Genomic DNA, 15394 nt, shown 5'->3' with positions numbered 1-15394 from the left:
TCAAGCTTCAATCTTGAAAAGAGAATATGCTTATCTCAGTTACAGAGTCCTCTGTTAATCTCACTGATAGAGTCCTTGTTTGTTGTTGTTCACCTCATTAATCATTGTTAAACATGTTCTATAAGTTGAACCTAGCCTTTAAAGAGATATGCCTATAAGGTCTTATGTCTGACTCAAAATAACATAGCAGTTGGTGTTTAATGGAGAATTGGGCATGTTTTGGGAATCCAATCGTAAGCTTTTCTCTAGTCTTGTTCTTAGTCCCAATCAAATTAAGAGTGAAATCTCGAGTTCTTAATGAGATTGAGTCAACTCCCAAGTCAATGCCCAAGTACATTCCAAGTCAGATCTCAAGTTTTACTTACTGAGTTAGATTAGCTAGGCTCTAAGTGGGGCAGAGTCAAACCAAGTCAGATAACTATGGCTACAAATTGCCTCGTGTAGGAGTGCAGTCGAGTATTTTCAAAGTTGGACCCCAAAATGATACATGTGAATTGAATTGGATACCGCATATTACGCATGCATCTAAATCATATCCATAAAATTGTGCCATCATAGCGGCTACTTATAGTAGATCATATCTCATTCTCATTATTCAAATCTAATAAACACCTCTGGCATACCACCTTTGGCATCTAATAAATACCTCCATGTTTCGCCTTAATGAATGTCAATAGTCATATTATGTATATATAGACAAGATTCTAAATGCTCCCTCCCTAAAAAAATAGAAGGTTTCGGGCGAGCACTGACAATGCAAGGAAGGTGCCTCGTCCTTATCTCATCCTTGCTACTTGATATCATGTTTAAGGGGAATTGGGTGCTAAAAAATACATGGATCATCAGTTTGAAGGTCTTCATACCTCCGAGAAACCAAGCTGGATGTATTTATCCTTTTTTGAGGGGGATAAAGTCTTTGATATCTTGAAAAATTGGGGATCTTATTCTATGCCCATATTGCAATCCTCTACCTCAGATAGTTGTAGTTTTATGGAAGACAATCAACAAACAACATTGTCAAACAATTTGAAATGTGTTTTGTATCGAAACTATTCCAATGTTCACTATTTAGCTTGGAAATGTGCGAGTATCTTTCCCATCCCTGCTCCTGTTTCATATGCTCATTGTTTCAATGCAACAATTGACAGTCTTTGTTCTTGGCATCATGCCCTTGGGCAGGGACTTGTTACTCGCAACCCACCTTGTTTTTATTAGGTTTCCCTCTAGTTTATATACGACGAGACGAGGTAGAAAATGTTTGCAACAATATCAATCTAGGAGATGTTTGTAGCAATATCAATCAATTAATAATCAATTTTTATTGTCAACTAAAATTGAAACGATACTTCTAAAAGCCTTTCTATAAAAGTTATTCGTATGTTTGTCATTTTCATTTTCATGCACTATAGGTAGCAAAAGTGAACAACAATATTATCGTAATGAATAAATTAATAATCAATTTTATTATAATTTTTATTAAACAAAATTAATAATAACTTACAATAAGGTTGAAAAAGCTAGCAACAATATCATTGTAATGAATAAATTAATAATCAATTTTATTATAATTTTTAATTAAAAAAATTAATAATAACTTATAATATTATAAGTTGGAAAAAAATATTATAAAGAAATATTAATTTAGTTTTTAAAATATATTTTTATTTTATCTTATATATACATAATAAATTTATGTAAGTTTTATATTAAAATTAAAATTAGAAAAAAACTAATATTCTCTCTCACAATAATTCTTAATCGTATATATATAAAACGCGTTTTCTTATCATCCTGTTAACTTCATTTTTTAAGCAGTTGTACTGCCAAGATATTAATATATAACCCACATAATATCACTACCCATATATTGATCCATAATTATAATCGTAAACCAAATAATATGATCTACAAACTATTAAAAAATAAAAATCAATAAACAGCCACAGTATCATAACCATATATATTAGGATAGTCAAAACATACACATTGCCGTGCCTCTCAACCGCATGTAAAATATCGGCTTCGAGATATCTCTTATTTCAGCACGACATTAACGTTATACAAACACGATAAACATGTCTGTCTCACCTATTTTATTGAAATTAAGGAAAACACAGTTGGTAACGTCAATATAAAATCAGAGTACGGAGAGTCGAGGAGTTGGAACAGCCACGAGTTCATGCGCCCGGGGCAGTGTCAGTCCATTAAACCTCTCACTCATATCCAACTCCTCCTGCCCATTCATTTTCTCCGGGAGCCTCCAGTTGAAACAATGCAGCAACTGCGCCATCCCAAACTCTACAACAAGCATTCCCAGTTGCTCTCCGGGGCATCCTCTCCTTCCCGCTCCAAATGGAATCCATTCGAAGTTCTGGACATTTACATCCACCTCTGCCGCCCCAGTTTTTTCCATGAACCTCTCTGGCTTGAAACTTTCGGCATCCTCCCACGACTTTGGATTCCTCCCAATCGCCCAAAGGTTGAGCAGAACGCAAGTGCCACCAGGGATTTCATAGCCCGATACACTGCAATCCTCCAAAGATAAATGGGGAATAGCAAGAGGCCCCGGTGGGTGGAGCCTAAGCGTTTCTTTGACCACAGCTTGTAAATAAACGAGAGACGACAGATCAGATTCTTGCACCATACGCTCCATTCCAACCACGCGTTCAAGCTCCTCCTGAAGCTTCTTCAGCACTGGCGGGTTTCTCAGCACTTCGGACATTCCCACTCTATCGCAATCGATGACGTGTCCGTTCCCGCGGCGAACATATCCTGCAAATACAATGTACATCACTTACCAACAATGTATAAATCTTTACTTTTTAAAAGTCACTGTAATTGAATGTTTTAATGTGAAAAAACAGTTAACGTAACGTACGGCAATGACGCCTTTAATATGTTTTCGTTTAATTTGGAACTCCGTATCATTATCTTCGCAGATTGTCAGCAAAACGTCGACAAGATCAGGTGTGACGTTGGGATCATTCCGCGCAATGTGTTCCTCTATCACATTGTCGAAGAAATGGTCTACCGTCTTGTGTATTTTCTTGAATCGTCGTCCCAAACCTGGCAAAACTAGCCACGCCAAGTATGGTATATAATCTGCGATATTGAAAGTACCGGCTAACAGAAAACTTTCTTTGATGCTTTCAATTAACTGTTGGTCCGAGTACTTTCTGCCGAAGGCCATCCTGCGGATCATAGTTACCAAATTCGAATTCGATTCGATACGGAAAAAATTTGACACTATAAAATTCAATACGGAAAAAATTCGACATTATTCGTCTTACAAATACTTAATATTCTTTTTTTTAATATTGGATTTATCTTTTTTTTTTCTATTTTTTTATAAGTCTTATCCATTGTAAACTGACTTTTGCTATTTTATAATTTTTTATAATATAGAAGTTACTGTTTTTCTATTTTTTTTTTATAAAAGTTGTCAATTTGGAAGCTTACCATTTTATATCTTTTATAGTAATGAATTTTTCCATTTTATAATTTTTTGTAATATAGAAGTTACTGTTTTTCTATTTTTTTTATGGATCCGGATATCATGATGGCTAAGCAATATTTTATATCCCCAAGCGAGGAGAAAGTCAAGGTGGTCGGACTTGATCTATCAATTCGAGAGGCCTCTGATGTCATGGTTGGTGTAGGAATTGATCTGTGAGTACAAGTCGGTTCCCTCATTTCTAAGTCGTCCATTTTACGAAGTTGAGTAGATAACAAGGCATTTCCTGCACATGTGATTCCTAAGGCTTGTGGAGTTTACAAAAATAGTAAATGGGCAATCCTGCATTTAAATACTCCGAGGAGAGGAAGAGCCCTAATTCTCTTCTCTCTTCTCTTGTTTTTTTTTAACTATTAGGAAATGACGAGTGGGGACTTTGGTTATTATATTTGTTGTAAGGTACCTTTAAACAGAGGGTACCTGCAATCGATTTATGGAATCCAAGGGGGCTAAGGTTTGAAGAAACTGAAGCCCAAAAAGCGCTCATTCCAAGCAGATCCTGTAGGGGAGAAGAGCCCCGCGGGCAGCGACAATTTCTTTTATTAAACGGTGGGAGAATCGCGAATCATAATACTCCATACGCTCTCACCCCACTGCGAAAACGCCAACGTTAATTGTGAACCTAATATCTAATACACCGTACCGAACTCGAATTGACGTATTAATTCGCAAATCGAATCGAACCGGCGAATTTTCGAATTTTTTTCTGCAGTACGGCCGAACTTGGTAACTATGCTGCAGATAATAGAAGTAGCAAGTGTTGACACAGCTTTGCTAATGCTTACGGGAACATGAGAGCCCTCACTATCTGTTGGGTATTTTACATGCGAAAATACCAAAAACCAAACAAATAAACACACAGAGCCAATGCTCTGTTTCCTTCTGCCACAGGATCTTTTTGCACAGGGAAGCTTTTAATAAAAATCTCAGAACAGAGTATTACACAGCCATAAAAGTATTTCTATTGATTAAAATATAAACCCTGAAACAACATTCATCCTCTTCGCTGAGAGGGATTCACCACAAAGATACATTCAACAAAACACTACTCTGTTTTCACCCTGAGAATTTACTGAGCTGGGTTTACTGCTGTAAAAACCCTTTTTTTTTACATTACTGTTGTAAAAACAAATTTACATATGAATCTCAAAAATATTAAGAGTCTGCTTCACTACTCGCGCATTTCCTTTTTGCAAAAAGAAACAAAGTTCACCTCATGAAAATACATGCGCTCCACCCTCTGTCTTCATGCACTGCTGTGCAAAACTATATATCTTCAGAAAAGTCAACACACATCCTTTTCGCTTCAGCCACACACCTTTTGTTTCTTTGTTGCAACAAAAATTACAGAGCGCGTTTTTCACTGCTCCTTCGTTCCATTTACAATGGTCAACTACAAAAAAAATTACACACGGCCCCTGTTCTTTTTCTACACACTGCTGTGTGTTTCATTGCATGTTTCATGAACAACCCCCACGAGCATATGTATTTGGCTCGTTATAAAAAACATATATATGAAACAACGACTCCCAAAGCAAAAACATTAAGTTTTACGTGCCGTAAAAAACTTAATGCAAAAACACATTCTAACTACCGTGGTTTTTTTTTAACACATATGGTCAACGTTTCTTTTAAAACATAACACATATAATATATGTGCCCATACCGCCGTGCATATAAAAAAACATTAAAATTAAAAACCACGTCAACCATTTAACAACCCCCTGCAAATGCCATTTAATTCTCAGCATGGCATTTAATTAATTTAGTCGGCGGTCAACCAGAAATTTCAATTCACTCCACGCAAACTTTTTAATGTTGGCCGTATGCAGCTTCAGGCGATTGACGGTGGAGATTGATGAGGGCAATCGGACGGCGGTGATAAATATCGGGAGGCCTCACTATGCTGAACATTAGCACCCGAGAAATTACGTTTGCTTACGTATGGGGAGAGCCACGCGTCTGCCCCATATTCCATCGGGTTCAAAAATACGGAAACCACTCTCTGCAGGAAGGCGGTCCGAGAAATCTCAAGCTGGTTTGTGGTTTTGCTGCGCGGTTTGGGCGTTGGTACGGCTGCTCCATGGGTCAACTCAACCCGCTGTTGAAATTACGATTTCAACACTCCCCTTTAATTTCAACTGCTGGGCATTCGGTCATACCCAGACACTTCCTCTCGTAGAGGGATTCCTTAGTACTGCTGTTACAAAGATATCATCCTCACATAGAGGGATTCACCAACTGCTTCTGATGTAGTTCACAAACAAACAAATTTGTCTTCCTCTTAATAGAGGGATTAACCTGAAACTATGCTGAAAAGTATCATCCTCTGGATAGAGGGATTTACCATGTGTATGCTAAAAAGCATCTTCCTCTTGACAGAGGGATTTACCATGACACTGTGCTGAAAAGCACCTTCCTCTTTAATAGAGGGATTCAAAAAGAACTTCACTTCCTCTCACAGAGGGATTACAACCAGACACTGCTTTAGATGCAGTTCCAAAGCAAAACATTCATTGCACTGTTGTGCATACCCATTACCTTGTTCTTTTATGCTGCTGCATATTCTCTGCTGCACTGTTGTGCCATCTTCTTTGCTGCGTCTACCCCACACTGCTGTGTCTACACTTGCTGTTGTGTTGCTGCACTTCACTTACATTTCTTTGCAAACTCTGCATTACTGTGCATTCTTCAAAGACAGAATACTCTGTCTTTTCTGGAACAATTACTCTGTCCCACCTTACAAATTTACACTGCTGTGTGTAAACATTTCTTACATTCATTGCTGTTAAGAAAAAATTTCTTTTACATCTGCTGCTGTCCATTACCTTTCATTTCTTCAACAAAAACTTCATGCTGCTGCATTTTCTTATTTGCATTGCTGTGTAAAAACACATTTCTTCATTCTCTCTTAGTTCTGGTTCCATTTTCTTCGCACCACTGTGCTTCTCCTTATTGCCATCACGCTGCTGCCTTTTCTTAAGCACTGTTGTCCATACCCATAACCATAGACTGTCATCCTTGGGTTTTTATTTGTTGCTGCGTTACCTCTGCAATTTGCACTGTGGCTGCTTTTTGTTTCATCATACTGTTGTGTGCCCATACACTAACTCTTTACTCTCCATTACTTGCACATAGAGAGAAATCACGCTCACGCTGTTTTGCGCTGCATTCTCCACACAACAAAAAAAATTAACACGGGCTGCTGCCATTTCTTTTTACACCCTTGCTTCACACAATCTTAGTCTCCATTCATTTTTTTACACAATTCATTGCTGTGCAGTTCCTTTCATTTTTCTGCTGCCACACATTATCATTCACCCATGTGCATTAAAAATCTGTTGTCCCTGTTTTTCTTTAGGCATTTCTGTGCATGTTGCATTGCATACAAAAAAATATTACATTTTTCACTGCTGTGTGAAAAATTTCATTGTATTCTCAGCCACTGGGCATTTATGCTCTGCTGCGTTTTGCCTTCTTCTCATTTTCTTCTCATTGCTTTGCATTTTCATTCCCAATACAAAACATTTCCTTCTCCTGTGTATTATACTCACTCTGCTGTGAGTATATTCTCTCACATTTCATAAAAGAAAACTACATTCCATTGCTATGCATTTCAATGCATGTACTCCATAAAAAAATTTCAAACTGCTGTTTTATGTTTTGTCTTCCCACTGTTGTGAGGGTCTCCATGCTCTACATACTCCTTATTGCGCCGCTGCACTTTACATTTGAGCGATGTCCCCTTTTCTTCTCTGCTCTTATGGCAGATTTGATTTCATGTCTTTCCTTTATAAAAAAGAAGTCTTCATTAAAGAATGACTGTTAAGACAGTTCAGCAACAAAAAATTATAACCTCCCCTTTAATGTATGCTTATCTTCTTTTGGCAGACTCTTCTCAAAACAAATTTAGATCCACTGGGGAGTTCAAGGGGTTTTCAGGTTGCCTTTCTTTCCTTCTCCATACTTGTGTAACTTTCTTCTTTTGCATGGGTCTAGCTTGCATAGGAGCCCATGTTAAGTTACAGTCTCGTGCCATATGCCCAATGTTATGACACTTGAAACATTCAACATTGTTCATGAATAACATTTCATGATTTCTTCTAAAATTGTTTCTTGGAGGTTGTCGAAGACCACAACATTTATCTTTATGAAATGCTCTACAGTCTTTTGCCATATGACCAAAGTTTGAACATGCATAACAACAACCAAAAAATGAACTTTGGTACCTGGGAGATGGAGGTTTCCTTGATGTACTTCTGAAGCCTTGCTGCCTTGAGATCCTTTGATGATCACCATTGCCTCTTGCCTCTTTGACATCAGCTACATTTCTTCTTGGAGCTGGATTTCTTCTATTGCAGCCTTCATTTTTCTCCCTACCTTTTCTGGAACTAGGAGCTTCACAACTTCTTTCTGGCTTCTTCACATCTCCTTTGCTTAAAGCATCTTCATCCTTGTTTGAGGGTTCACCTACATACCCAAGTCCTGATTTATCAAATGGAGATCTGTGATAGCTGAGCATATCATCCAAGGCTTGAGAGCTCTTCATGATCTTGTTCATCCCTTCAACCTTCTTCCTGAGGAGGACAATCTCTTCTTCCAACTTTTCACATACATTATTTTTCTTTGTAAGTTGTTCCTCAGTTTCTTCTTTGCTACAAGTAGCTTCAGCTGCTGCTATTTTAAGAGAGATGATGTCAGTCTTCATTTTGGAGATTTCTGCTTCACTGCTCTCCATTTTCTTTTCAACTCCTTGTGCCTGCTTCTTAGCTTCTTATAGTTCGGACTTAAGGGAGGAGACCTCTACCTTGTACTGTCCAATCTCTTCTACAAGCTTATTCACTCTCATGTGCCTTTGTTCAAGTTGACTTGTCAAGGCATCTTCCTGCTTCTTTGCTTCATTCAGCTGATTTGTCATGAATATGACTTCTTCATGATGTTTCCTCTTGCATTGATCAAGTTCTTTCTTAAGCTTGGCAAGCTCTTCATCCCTTTCTTTTACTTGAATTTTGATGAGTTCAACCTTCTCACATTCAGCTTCTATGATGGGTTCAGAGTTTTCTTCTTCACTGATGGTCATGGTCAGTGCTCCCTTTGCATGAAGGTCATGCAGTCTGTCCCATATATCCTTTGCTGATGAATATTTTCCTAGATTCTTCTTTATAGAATCAGGGAGTCCATTCAAGATAGTCTTTGCTGCTTGTGCATCATACTCCATGGATTCTTTATCCATCTTGCTGTCATCAATCACTGACTCCCAGACTTCAATCCCCTCAAACATTAGGAAAGCCCTCATCTTTATTTCCCATACATCAAAGTTTCCATCAAACTTTGGGGTTTCAAATAGAATGTATTCTAATGAATTGCCTTCTAGTTTAGTAGAGGGGGGAGACACATTTTTAACAGGCCGGGAGGCTTTCTTCTTTGACCTTGCCATTCTTATCTAGGCTTTAAATACTTGACTGTGTTTTCTTTTAAATCACTGGCTGTTCCTTTAACAGTAACAAAAAGGAAAGCTTTGAAAAATACCTTAACTCTTTTGGCTGAGTCTTCACACTTCTGGAGAAGTTTCACTGCTGCAACAACACCTTCCTTCAGCTTTTTTGACACTTCAAAGAGCCTGAACCTGCTCCGTCACCATCAAAGAGCCTGGACTAGCTCTGATACCACTGTTGGGTATTTTACATGCGAAAATACCAAAAACCAAACAAATAAACACACAGAGCCAATGCTCTGTTTCCTTCTGCCACAAAATCTTTTTGCACAGGGAAGCTTTTAATAAAAATCTCAGAACAGAGTATTACACAGCCATAAAAGTATTTCTATTGATTAAAATATAAAGCCTGAAACAACATTCATCCTCTTTGATGAGAGGGATTCACCACAAAGATACATTCAACAAAACACTACTCTGTTTTCACCCTGAGAATTTACTGAGCTGGGTTTACTGCTGTAAAAACCCCTTTTTTTTACATTACTGCTGTAAAAACAAATTTACATATGAATCTCAAAAACATTAAGAGTCTGCTTCACTACTCGCGCATTTCCTTTTTGCAAAAAGAAACAAAGTTCACCTCATGAAAATACATGCGCTCCACCCTCTGTCTTCATGCACTGCTGTGCAAAACTATATATCTTCAGAAAAGTCAACACACATCCTTTTCGCTTCAACTACACACCTTTTGTTTCTTTGTTGCAACAAAAATTACAGAGCGCGTTTTTCACTGCTCCTTCGTTCCATTTACAATGGTCAACTACAAAAAAAATTACACACGGCCCCTGTTCCTTTTCTACACACTGCTGTGTGTTTCATTGCATGTTTCATGAACAACCCCCATGAACCCCCATGAGCATATGTATTTGGCTCGTTATAAAAAACATATATATGAAACAACGACTCCCAAAGCAAAAACATTAAGTTTTACGTGTCGTAAAAAACTTAATGCAAAAACACATTCTAACTACCGTGGTTTTTTTTTAACACATATGGTCAACGTTTCTTTTAAAACATAACACATATAATATATGTGCCCATACCGCCGTGCATAAAAAAAACATTAAAATTAAAAACCACGTAAACCATTTAACAACCCCCTGCAAATGCCATTTAATTCTCAGCATGGCATTTAATTAATTTAGTCGGCGGTCAACCAGAAATTTCAATTCACTCCACGCAAATTTTTTAATGTTGGCTGTATGCAGCTTCAGGCGATTGACGGTGGAGATTGATGAGGGCAATCAGACGGCTGGAGTGGATATCGGGGGGCCTCACTATGCTGAACATTAGCACCGAAAAAATTACGTTTGCTTACGTATGGGGAGAGCCACGCGTCTGCCCCATATTCCATCGGGTTCAAAAATACGGAAACCACTCTCTGCAGGAAGGCGGTCCGAGAAATCTCAAGCTGGTTTGTGGTTTTGCTGCACAGTTTGGGCGTTGGTACGGCTGCTCCACGGGTCAACTCAGCCCGCTGTTTGAAATTACGATTTCAACACTGTCTTCAATAATAGAACGAATCATACAACACACTTCCTCCTCTCTTATGAAGCGGAAGGAATCCAAGCGTTTGGAGCTGAGCAACTGTAAAACGCAGATCTTACGCATTTGTCTCCAATAAGCACCATATGGAGCATAGCCCACGTTAGAGAAATTACACGACAAATACTTAGCAGCCATGGATTGACGTCTGCCAGCAAAAAGGCGATCATTATTCTTGAGAAATTCCTTGGCCATATCTGCGGAGGAGACGACTAGGGTGAGGGCAGAGGACCCCAGGCGCAGAGACATGAAAGGCCCGCATTTCAGAGAGAGAGTTGCTAGGGCTTGGTGTGGAAGGTGTCCGAGCAGGTGGTGTAGGTTTCCAACGATCGGCAACGGAAACGGCCCCGGTGGCAACCTCCGCTTTCGCACTTGCAGGAACAAGAAACTCCAAGACAACACTAATGTAACTAGGATAGCAGCGGCAAATTTAATGTAAAACTCGGCACATTCCAGCATTAGGCGCTCAGAATACAACAAATTCGCCATTGTTAGCAACTTAGCCACCCACAACGAATGAGGTACTCCACATGCTCCTCACATCTATTTGTAACAAGAATTGGATCGGGGACTCTTCACTTTATCTTCGAAAGTATACTGTAAAATGATGTGATTGACGCTAACTCTGCACCTGTAAACCAGTAGGCGGAACCGCATTTTCGAATAAATAAATAAATGTAACTAACTTCGTACGTTTCAATGCGCAAACATTTCGTGCGACGACCTTCATAAAATTAATGATATTCTGTTCACTAATAAGCACACATTAAACTGACAACAATCTCGGCAGTAGATGTCTCTCTCTTCCTGAAAGTCAAAGTTGCGAAGGAAATGAGAAAATCAATTGTATCCAATAAGCATGGTTTGTGAAATATGTTTTACTTAATATATATGATTTAACGGTCAATTCATAATACAAAGTTTGGACATATATTTGGTAAATTGGTATATGTTTTTGTATATAGAAGAAGAAAAATAATGATATAGGAAATGTTTTTATTTATTATTATTTTTATTTTTAGCTAATTTAAAAATTTATTATAATTTAATGTTAAATCAGCAGTAGAGATATTTATCACTAGTTACTTTTATTTAACAGCATATATTTTATATTTCATAGGAAATAAAAAATATATTTCTTTAATGATATAGCAGTAAATATGATAACTTAAAAATTGAGTTGAAAACAAAATTTTAAACATATTTTACATCTTAAACATATCTTGAAGCTTAATTAATTCTATTCGAATAAGATCAAATATATTAAAGGATAAAATAGATAACACATTACCATTAGACTTGAATAGGATCAAACATATTAAAGGACAAAATAGATAGCACATTACCATTAGACACTTCTGAGATGAATACTAACCAAGGATCTAATAGCAAAGTTTCTTGGATAACATACCCCCAAGACATTATTTACCCTCTATGTATAAAAAAATTGCACATCATTACATTGCTCCTATAGCTAAAAGATTTTCCTTAGCCACAATTCTAAATGGACTCTTAAGACAACTCTTCCATTAAATTACTCCATAAAAACTTTTGAATCTCACACAATTTGAATACTTTTACTTACTTTCAACAAACCATACTTATAAAACACTACACATTTTTTTTCATTTATTTAATCATTATATATATATATATATAATTCATAAATATTTAATTAAATATTTAAAATAAATATTATTTCTTTACATTAACATATTGTTAAAATCAGTTATATATGTAATTTTTTTTTTTATCTTATATATAAATAAATATTTTAACTTACATATAAATATTTATACAAAAATGTTTTAAGTATATTAATTTTTAGAAAATCGTTATTTTAGATTTTTATACGGGAAAATTGAATATTTAAATTTAATCATTACTTAATCTTAATAAAATAAAAAATTATATAATAAAATAAAATTAAAAAAATAAAAAAATTATATAATTTAATTAATAAGTGTTATATTATTCATTTTTTATTTTCTTTATTATAATTTTATTATAATTAATTTTTTTAATGAAATCGAAATCAAATATAAAAAATATAATAATATAAATATACCCATCCTAAATTAAACCCTTACATGCATAGACATGTATTTGAATTATAAAAACACACATAATAAACCCCAAGAAAAATATAAATACATCAGTATGTGGTATTGAGAAGCCTTTAAAAATTCACAGTAAAGAGGACAACAACAGAGCGTGGGATGTCACTTTGTCTTTATCTTTAAAGATAAGAAAACCAACTACTGACAGCATTACCATACAGTGGGGAGGAACCCATCAACCATCCCATCCAGTCACTGGGACGGGACTTTGTCTTCTCTTTGAAGGCAATAAAACCAACCGCGAGCTGCTACCTTCACTTTTTAATGGAACCAATCATGTGGCCGTTTATATTTTATATTTTATTGGTGGCTTTCTTCCCCATGACACCGTCACAATCAACGTCACTCCATCCTCCATGAAAGTGTTCAACCAAATGATAGCTGAACTGTGTATGTTTATGATAACTACTTACTGACTATCAACAGCAACCCCACATTCACATTATTGGCCTGCTCAGATAAGTGGACACCTGATCGAATCCTCAGACAAACAATAAACTTTTCGAATGCTCGTTTCAGATGAACTCATCGTAATAACTAGGTCACGAAACGGATTACAATCTCGATATACAGATGGCATGGAATTTATTTTAGGTTATATAAGGTGATTTGTGATTTATAGCCTGAAAAGTGAATAGTAAAAAAAAAAATCAGTAAAAATCATATTAGTAGAGTTTTATTGATTTGTTTTGAATTATTTATTGTGATTTATTTTGTTTTCAAAATAAATTATATTGAATGGTTCGAAACATGTAAACATGTCGACAAAACTCTAATGATTTTTTTAGTTTTCAAAATGATTTATATTATTTTACAATTCAATACACAGAACTTATCACAACAAACTAATCAACAAACAAAATGCTATGCTAAAAAAATAGTTAAAATCCATTATAAATTTGGTTGATGAAATAATAATAAAGATCAAATTTAAAATAAAAAAAAATTATAATGAATTTATATATTAATAAATTAATATTGAGTATTGTTCATTCACAGTTTTGGTGAAGAATCCTCTTCGGTTCAATTAATATAAATAAATATTTTGAAAATTATATAAATATAAATATAAAAGTTAGAAGATTTAGTAAATAAACTTATAAATGTAATCGATGATAATTAAGTAAAAGTTGTCTTAAGAAATGATTAGATATTACTAACATAATTACATGATAATGAAATAAATTTTATATTAAAGAGTTGTATAGTAATGTAGAAATTGTATTGAAGGAGAAATTAAATGTAGAAAGTGTGTTTCATGAGAAGTAGTGTTGGAGCAAAGTGTTAGAATTGATTTATTCCTTTTTTATTGTTGCTTTGAAGGTCTCAATTTTTTTTAAGCATTTATATTCTAGATGATCCTTCATATAAAAGCTTTCTTTCCCATGAAGTCTTTTTAGCAAAAACTCAAATATCTGGAACGCTGCATCAAAATATGGAATAAGAATGAATTTGGGAAAATATGGAATAAGAATGAATTTAGGAACATCTTACATGACTAGTGAGCTCTTAAAGAATGCATCCAAGAAATAAAACGAAAAATCATCATGGGTGATAGATCAAAAGGAATTGTGACAAAGGAAGAACCCCTCATCACTCATCTCGAAGATCAGCAAAATTAGGATGAGATTCTCTTGCATTATAAATCATGCATAATATGGCTCAAAGAAGGTGCAAAAAATTCTAAAATTTTCCATTTCTAAATACTTAATCACAAAAGTAAAAATAAAATCTCCTCCCTAAGAATTTCAGTAGGCATCAAACTCTAAAACATGTCCATATTGAAGATAAGCTCGTTTCCTATTACCAACATCTCTTATTGGATATCTCCCCTTTAAAAGTTGAAGCAATTAGAAAAATCACCTTCGCATCCCTCCTTTAGTCAACTTGGAGAAAAATTAGGCTCTACATCATTCTACTACTATAGAAGTAAACGGAACCACCTTTGGAATGCCTAAAAGAAAAGCACTAGGGCCTAATGGCTTGATCTCCGATTTCTATTAGGCATGTTGGCCATTCACAAAAGAGGATGTCTAGATAGTTGTTGAGGAACCTTGATGAACAAAATTTTTCCTACCTTCCCTAGATGGTACTCTTCATACCCTTGTGCCCAAAAAGGCCAATTTATAGGACATTAATGTTTTTGTTTATTTCCCTTTACAACACTATCTACAAATTCATCTATAAAGTCATTTCCAATCGTTTGAAACTCCTTCCATCACTCATCTCTTCGAAGAATATATGCTATGTTGAAGGAAGACAAATTTTGGATGGAATAATAGTGGCTGAAGAGCTAGTTCATTCCATTCATCTTCTAAAAAAATAGGTATGATCATCACGCTCAATTTATCTAAGGATTTTGATAAATTAAGTTAGTGTTACATTTCATAAAAACATTAGAGTGTTGCTTCCTTGGAAGCCTAGATCATCTGGATCATTTCCCTTATCTCCTATGGCTTATTCTCTATCTTAGTTAACGGCTCTCCTTATAAGGCCTTTAAACCTCCTAGAGGAATTCATCAAGGAAATCATGTTTCCCCCTCTATCTTCAACCTAAGGGATGAAGGGTTGGGACATGACCTAAAACAAGCTATTACTACTTTTGCTAGCAAGGGTCTACATTTCTCCAACTCTAATGAGAAAGCTTCGCACCAAATTTTTTTGGATAATGCAATGCTCAAGGGTATTCCAACTATCTAAGAATCATTGGCCTTTTGAAAA

The 15394-nt window shown here is 35.7% G+C and overlaps 1 pseudogene; it reads right to left on the bottom strand.

The window, feature by feature from the left end:
- Positions 1–1937: 1937 nt before the first annotated feature.
- On the bottom strand, positions 1938–11051 carry LOC149233214 (cytochrome P450 71AU50-like; annotated as a pseudogene).
- Positions 11052–15394: the final 4343 nt, after the last annotated feature.

Source organism: Pinus tabuliformis, chromosome J (assembly GCF_031772625.1).
Source record: "Pinus tabuliformis cultivar Carrire ecotype Pingquan chromosome J, CPIR1, whole genome shotgun sequence".
NCBI classification, from domain to species: Eukaryota; Viridiplantae; Streptophyta; class Pinopsida; order Pinales; family Pinaceae; genus Pinus; species Pinus tabuliformis.
Note: the sequence above shows the minus strand (reverse complement) of the source record. Positions and strands in the feature narration are given on the sequence as shown.